We start from the raw sequence: 6,392 nt of genomic DNA, 5'->3' as shown, positions 1-6,392 counted from the left end.
CCGGATACATGTTTATATTGAACGGTGGAGCTGTCAGCTGGAGCAGTTCTAAACAAAGCGTCGTGGCGGGATCTAGGTGTGAAGCGGAGTACATAGATGCTTCAGAAGCAGCAAATGAAGGAGTCTGGATGAAGGAGTTCATATCCGATCTAGGTGTCATACATAGTGCATCGGGTTCAATGAAAATATTTTGTGACAATACTGGTGCAATTGCCTTGGCAAAGGAATCCAGATTTCACAAGAGAACCAAACATATCAAGAGATGCTTCAATTCCATCCGCGATCAAGTCCAGGTGGGAGACATAGAGATTTGCAAGATACATACGGATCTGAATGTTGCAGACCCGTTGACTAAGCCTCTTCCACGAGAAAAACATGATCAGCACCAAGACTCCATGGGTGTTAGAATCATTACTGTGTAATCTAGATTATTGACTCTAGTTTTGGACTCTTCCACGAGAAAAACATGATCAACACCAAGACTCCAACGTATCTACTTTTTCAAACACTTTTGCCCTTGTTTTGGACTCTAACTTGCAGGATTTGAATGGAACTAACCCGGACTGCCGCTGTTTTCAGCAGAACTGTCATGTTGTTATTTTTATGCAGAAATAAAAGTTCTCGGAATGACTTGAAAATCCACGGAGACACGTTTTGGAATTAATGAAAAATATTGGTGAAAAAATCAGCATTAGGGGGCCCACACCCAGTCCACGAGGGTGTAGGGCGCCCCCCCCCCGAGCGCCCAGCCTCATGGGCCCCCTGGGACTCCAGCGACCTCAACCCCAACTCCATATATTCACTTTCGGGGAGGAAAAACTAGAGAGAAGGATTCATCACGTTTTACGATGCGGAGCCACCGCCAAGCCCTAATCTTCCTCGGGAGGGCTGATCCGGAGTCCGTTCGGGGCTCCGGAGAGGGGATCGTCGCCGTCGTCATCATCAACCATCCTCCATCACCAATTTTGATGCTCAACTGCTCTTCCTGTGCATCAGCCATTTGAATTGGTGATGGAGAAATCTGGAGTGAAAACAAGGTCTTAGAGCAGACAATGCTACCTGTGAAGCAGATATCTTGCTGGTTACAGATAGCTCTTCAGAGGAGGATTCAGAGGCAGATGACCAGTCCTATTATCCCCCTGAGGTGTATGCTCAAACTTGGCAGGGTTATATTACTCATATCATGCATATGTTGTATTGCAATGCTTAGTTTTTACATCATATACAATATTGAATGCCATCTCCTTAGTTGACACATCATATATGCGATTGCCCTCTGCTCACTTCCTTAGTATATAAATCATATATTTGAATTATATCATGCCATGATGTTTACATAGACAATGTATCTGAATTATGGCATGCCAACCCATTTTCTAAAGACATAATATAGTTATATCATCTCATCCTGTTCACATAGTCATCATATTTAATTATGTCATTCTATCCGTGAATTATATCATGCCATCATGTTTCCATCGACGGCATGTTTGTGATTTATGGCATGCCAACCACTTTAATAGACACATCGTATAGTTATATCATGTCATCCTGTTTACATAGTCATCATATTTTGAAGTATGTCATTCTATCCTGTTTAGTTAGCCATCATACATGTGAAATTGTGTCATGCTATCCTGTTTAATTAGCCATCATATATGTGAAATTATGTCCTGCTATTCTGTTTGGTTAGACCACATAAATGTGAATTATTTCATGCCCTGTTTTCTTCCCTACTATCCATTGCACCTGTCTATCTTACAATGTCTGTACATTCAATTACTTTTCTTGTTTATCAGCCATTTCAATTGGAGGGGGTGATGGCAGTATCTGTGGGAGTAAAAACACGGTCTTCAGAAAAGATCGTGCTACCTGTCGATGGAGATAGAACCACGGTTGTACTTGCCCAAGAACCAGCCCCACCACACATAACCCAGACTCACGCAGATTGTACCCCTACACCCAGTAATGGACAGAGAAGCACTACACCCCTTCTAACCCCAACCCCAGCAGATAGACACCCAGTTCCCGTTGACACAGCAGTCTCCACCACAGAGCACCCAAACACGAGCAGTTAGTAAGGCAACTGCAGTGCCCAAATCACGAGGACCACCACTCCGAACCCGAAGTCAACGCTTAAAGCAGAAGAAGAATTGTTCTCAGGTCAGGTTCCGTAGCTATGGTTCATACTACTTTGCTCTTGCATCACTGTATTTACTGATACCAACTAATTTCAAATTTGAAGGATGCAATTGAAACTCCAATGGCGCAACAGGTATGTTTAACCTGTTTCTTCAACGTGTTTGGCTGTTTGCTGTTGTAACTTGCTCTATGTTGATTTCAGTTTCAATTGAATAAACAGTTATGTTCTCATGCCATCACATTACAAGTGTTGTTATTATTGTGTAGTTTCCCACACTTATATTCTGTCTATGCTGCTTTGTCTTAAATAGATATGATTCGAACTGTATCTATCTTGATTTGGCAACATAAACTAGAATGATATAGACCATACAGTGACCATACTACATAGATATATGTTTGTTTCATGTTGTTATCTTGTTCACCTTACTACTGAACTGGTTTACCAAAATGAGTTTCATATACTACATTGTAAACCTGAGATGTGTTTGTTTGTTTCTCTTTTAGAACGCGGATAAAATATTGGAGAAGAGTACCCTGTTATGCAATGGTAAAGGAAGTAATGCAGATAAGGTTCAAGATAGTGGGACATCCCTATTGGTCTTCAAGAAAGCTGATAAAAACTATATTGAAGACATTGAGACAACCCCAAAGTCCTGTCTTGATGTAGTGTTTGAGTTATTGGCTACCACTGCTGGCACCAGCTCTTCGAACTTATTGCATGAATCAGTTCGGCTACTTGAGTCTCAACTTGAAGTTGAAAGACATCAATCAGATGTTATGCGACAGGAAGCCGAAGGACTGAGGAAGTCCCTGCAGAATTCAGATGCATACTTTCTGGTGCAACAGCAAGCGCTGGAGGACTTAAGCGCCAAACAAGAGAAACTAATAAGCTTGCTAAGCATCTTGCCAGCATTATGGGTACCCAGGATATTGTTTCTTGAGCTCTTCTGAAGTGGTTTCAGTTCTGGACTTGTTTTGCTGCGGCGTTTATATGCTGTTGTGTTCCCTATATTTGCACTGGTGGCGAACTTTGATGCCAGTGGATGTAATATGTGTAATAGCCGTGATAGCCTAGTGTAAGCTGCTTGCTTATTTATTTCCTTGATGTCTTGTTTATTTGTTTGCTTGTAGTCAGTGCATTTCTTTTTCTGCGGTTTGCTAGTGGCTGCAATAACCTATTTTTTAAAACTAGGCCACAATAACCATGGGCTAATATTTACTGTAGTGACACTGGGCCTCCTACGGGCCGTAGAAACAGTGGGCCTTCTACGGGCCGTAGAAAAGTGGGCCTTCTACGGGCCGTAGAAACAATGGGCCTTCTACGGGCCGTATCATCAATGGGCCTTCTACGGGCCGTATCATCAATGGGCCTTATACGGGCCGTATGATCGATTGGCCAAACATGGGCCAAACAGACCGCATTCTGGCCGTAAACGGGCTAGAGTTGGAATCGTCCGTTCATGGGCCGACCATAACGGGCCATCGTTAATAGGCCGTATTTGATGACGCTATGAAAACGGCCCAACGTATTAACGGACCACAAACGGGCCGACTGTAACCACGGGCTGAATTTGGCCCACAAGCAGAAAATGACAGTAACGGGCCGTAAGTAAACGAATGCTGGAAATGAGCCCAAGAATAAATGGGCTCTGAGAAGGCCGAAAGATAACATGGGCTGGAGACGGCCCAACGGAATAACGGGCCGTTAATGGTATAAAGTGATACACTGTTCATTACGGGCCAGTTTCACCACGGGCCGTTAATGGGTGTAAAGTGATACACTGTTCATTACGGGCCAGTTTTCAGCACGGGCCGCTAATGGGCCAAGAGTTACAAAGGGCCTCATATGGGCCGAAAGACGTCATGGGCTATACATGGGCCAGAAGTGAAATGGGCTGGAATCATATTGGACGGCCCAGATGACGCTACTGGGCCTAATTCGGATAGGGCGTAACGGGCCTTGGGTTAGCGAGCTGTAAATGGGCTATATGCGAACATGCCGTTAACAGGCTTTCCATGGGCCGGCCCGCCAGCGTTTGACCAAGTCAAATGGGCCAGCCTTTTCACAGGAATGGGCCACTATTGGGCCATGCCACATGTCGACGTATCATAGGCGCCTTCTGTCGAGTGAGTGGATGACATCTATCCCAACGATGAGCCGACACGCATTTCCTCTAGCCAATGATGATTTTACGCGTGGAAAATCCCCATTGGTCGGGGCTGTTAATGGGTTATCGGATCCAAAACCCGACCCGATAGCTTCACGGTGTTCCGTTACGGTGGATGCCACGTGTCGGTCACCCTTGACGAAAGCACTTCTGTGACGCGCGATTTATTGTCATGGAAGTGGACACTTCAGTGATGATAATTTTGGTAATGTCATGGAACACTTCTACGACATCACAGGTATGACTATCTTGATTCTGTCATAAATTTGTCATGGATGTACATGCATGACAAAAAAAGCGATCTACTATGACAAACACGTATCATCACGGAAGTGTATTTTTTTGTAGTGAGAAGAGTTGTATATGATGCAACCAGAAGGTTTTGTCGATCCTAAAGGTGCTAACAAAGTGTGCAAGATCCAGCAATCCATTTATGGACTGGTGGAAGCTTCTCGGAGTTGGAATATACGCTTTGATAGTGTGACCAAAGCATATGGTTTTATACAGACTTTTGGAGAAGCATGTATTTACAAGAAAGTGAGTGGGAGCTCTGTAGCATTTCTAATATTATATGTGGATGACATACTGTTGATTGGAAATAATACATAATTTCTAAATAGCATAAAAGGATACTTAAATAAGAATTTTTCAATGAAAGACCTCAGGTGAAGCTGCTTATATATTGGGCATCAAGATCTATAGAGATAGATCAAGACGCTTAATTGGACTTTCACAAAGCACATACCTTGATAAAGTTTTGAAGAAGTTCAAAATGGATCAGTCAAAGAAGGGTTCTTGCCTGTGTTACAAGGTGTGAAGTTGAGTTAGACTTAATGCCTGACCACTGTAGAAAATAGAGAGAAAATGAAAGTCATTCCCTATGCCACAGCCATAGGTTCTATCATGTATGCAATGTTGTGTACCAGACCTGATGTGTGCCTTGCTATAAGTTTAGCAGGGAGGTACCAAAGTAATCCAGGAGTGGATCACTGGACAGCGGTCAAGAACATCCTGAAATACCTGAAAAGGACTAAGGATATGTTTCTCGTTTATGGAGGTGACAAAGAGCTTGTCGTAAATGGTTACGTCGATGCAAGCTTTGACACTGATCCGGATGACTATAAGTCGCAAACCGGATACATATTTATATTGAATGGTGGAGCTGTCAGTTGGTGCAGTTCCAAGCAGAGCATCGTGGCGGGATCTATGTGTGAAGCGGAGTACATAGCTGCTTCGGAAAGTAGCAAATGAAGGAGTCTAGATGAAGGAGTTCATATCCGATCTAGGTGTAATTCCAAGTTCACCGGGTCCAATGAAAATCTTTTGTGATAATACTGGAGCAATTGCCTTAGCGAAGGAATCCAGATTTCACAAGAGAACCAACACATCAATAGATGATTCAATTCCATCCGCAATCTGATGTGGAGCGAACCTCGAGACGAGGGTCGATCCATTGTTGGCCCGATCTTCCAACGGCACAAATCTCCATCGCAGTAAGAACAAGTCGCAGGTTTACGAAGATGTTTGCAAATCCCACGGAAACAACACGCCAACCCCTCAATTCAAAGGAATAACATGGATGAACCGTATAGGCTCAGCTTGTAATCCCCTACGCGTCGCGGGAACTCACAGGCTAGTGGAGATTTTGGACAAGAATTCTCTAAACTCGATAATGGCCAACGGCCGAAACACACACGATGTCTAATTCATCTCAAAACAACCCCCCTTGTACAACATCGTATCTGGCTTTATATATTAGTCGACCATCTAATCACTTCGGCTTCTTGAGTCTCAACTTCAAGTTGAAAGACATCGATCAGATGTTATGCGACAGGAAGCCGAAGGACTGAGGAAGTCCCTGCAGAATTCAGATGCATACTTTCTAGTGCAACACCAAGCGCTGGAGGACTTAAGCGCCAAACAAGAGAAACTTAATAAGCTTGCTAAGCATCTTGCCAGCATTATGGGTACCCAAGATATTGTTTCTTGACCTCTTCTGAAGTGGTTTCAGTTCTGGACTTGTTTTGCTGTGGCGTTTATATGCTGTTGTGTTCCCTATATTTGCACTGGTGGCGAACT

The 6,392-nt window shown here is 43.6% G+C and overlaps 1 long non-coding RNA gene across 1 annotated transcript; it reads left to right on the top strand.

Moving 5' to 3' along the window:
• Positions 1–2,140: 2,140 nt before the first annotated feature.
• Positions 2,141–2,843, top strand: LOC125548802. Its single transcript, XR_007301170.1, has 3 exons — positions 2,141–2,163; positions 2,246–2,275; positions 2,650–2,843. It is a non-coding gene; the product is annotated as an uncharacterized LOC125548802 (long non-coding RNA).
• The last annotated feature ends 3,549 nt before the right edge of the window (positions 2,844–6,392 follow it).

The sequence above is a fragment of the Triticum urartu genome, chromosome 3, assembly GCF_003073215.2.
Source record: "Triticum urartu cultivar G1812 chromosome 3, Tu2.1, whole genome shotgun sequence".
Classification (NCBI taxonomy): Eukaryota; Viridiplantae; Streptophyta; class Magnoliopsida; order Poales; family Poaceae; genus Triticum; species Triticum urartu.
Note: the sequence above shows the minus strand (reverse complement) of the source record. Positions and strands in the feature narration are given on the sequence as shown.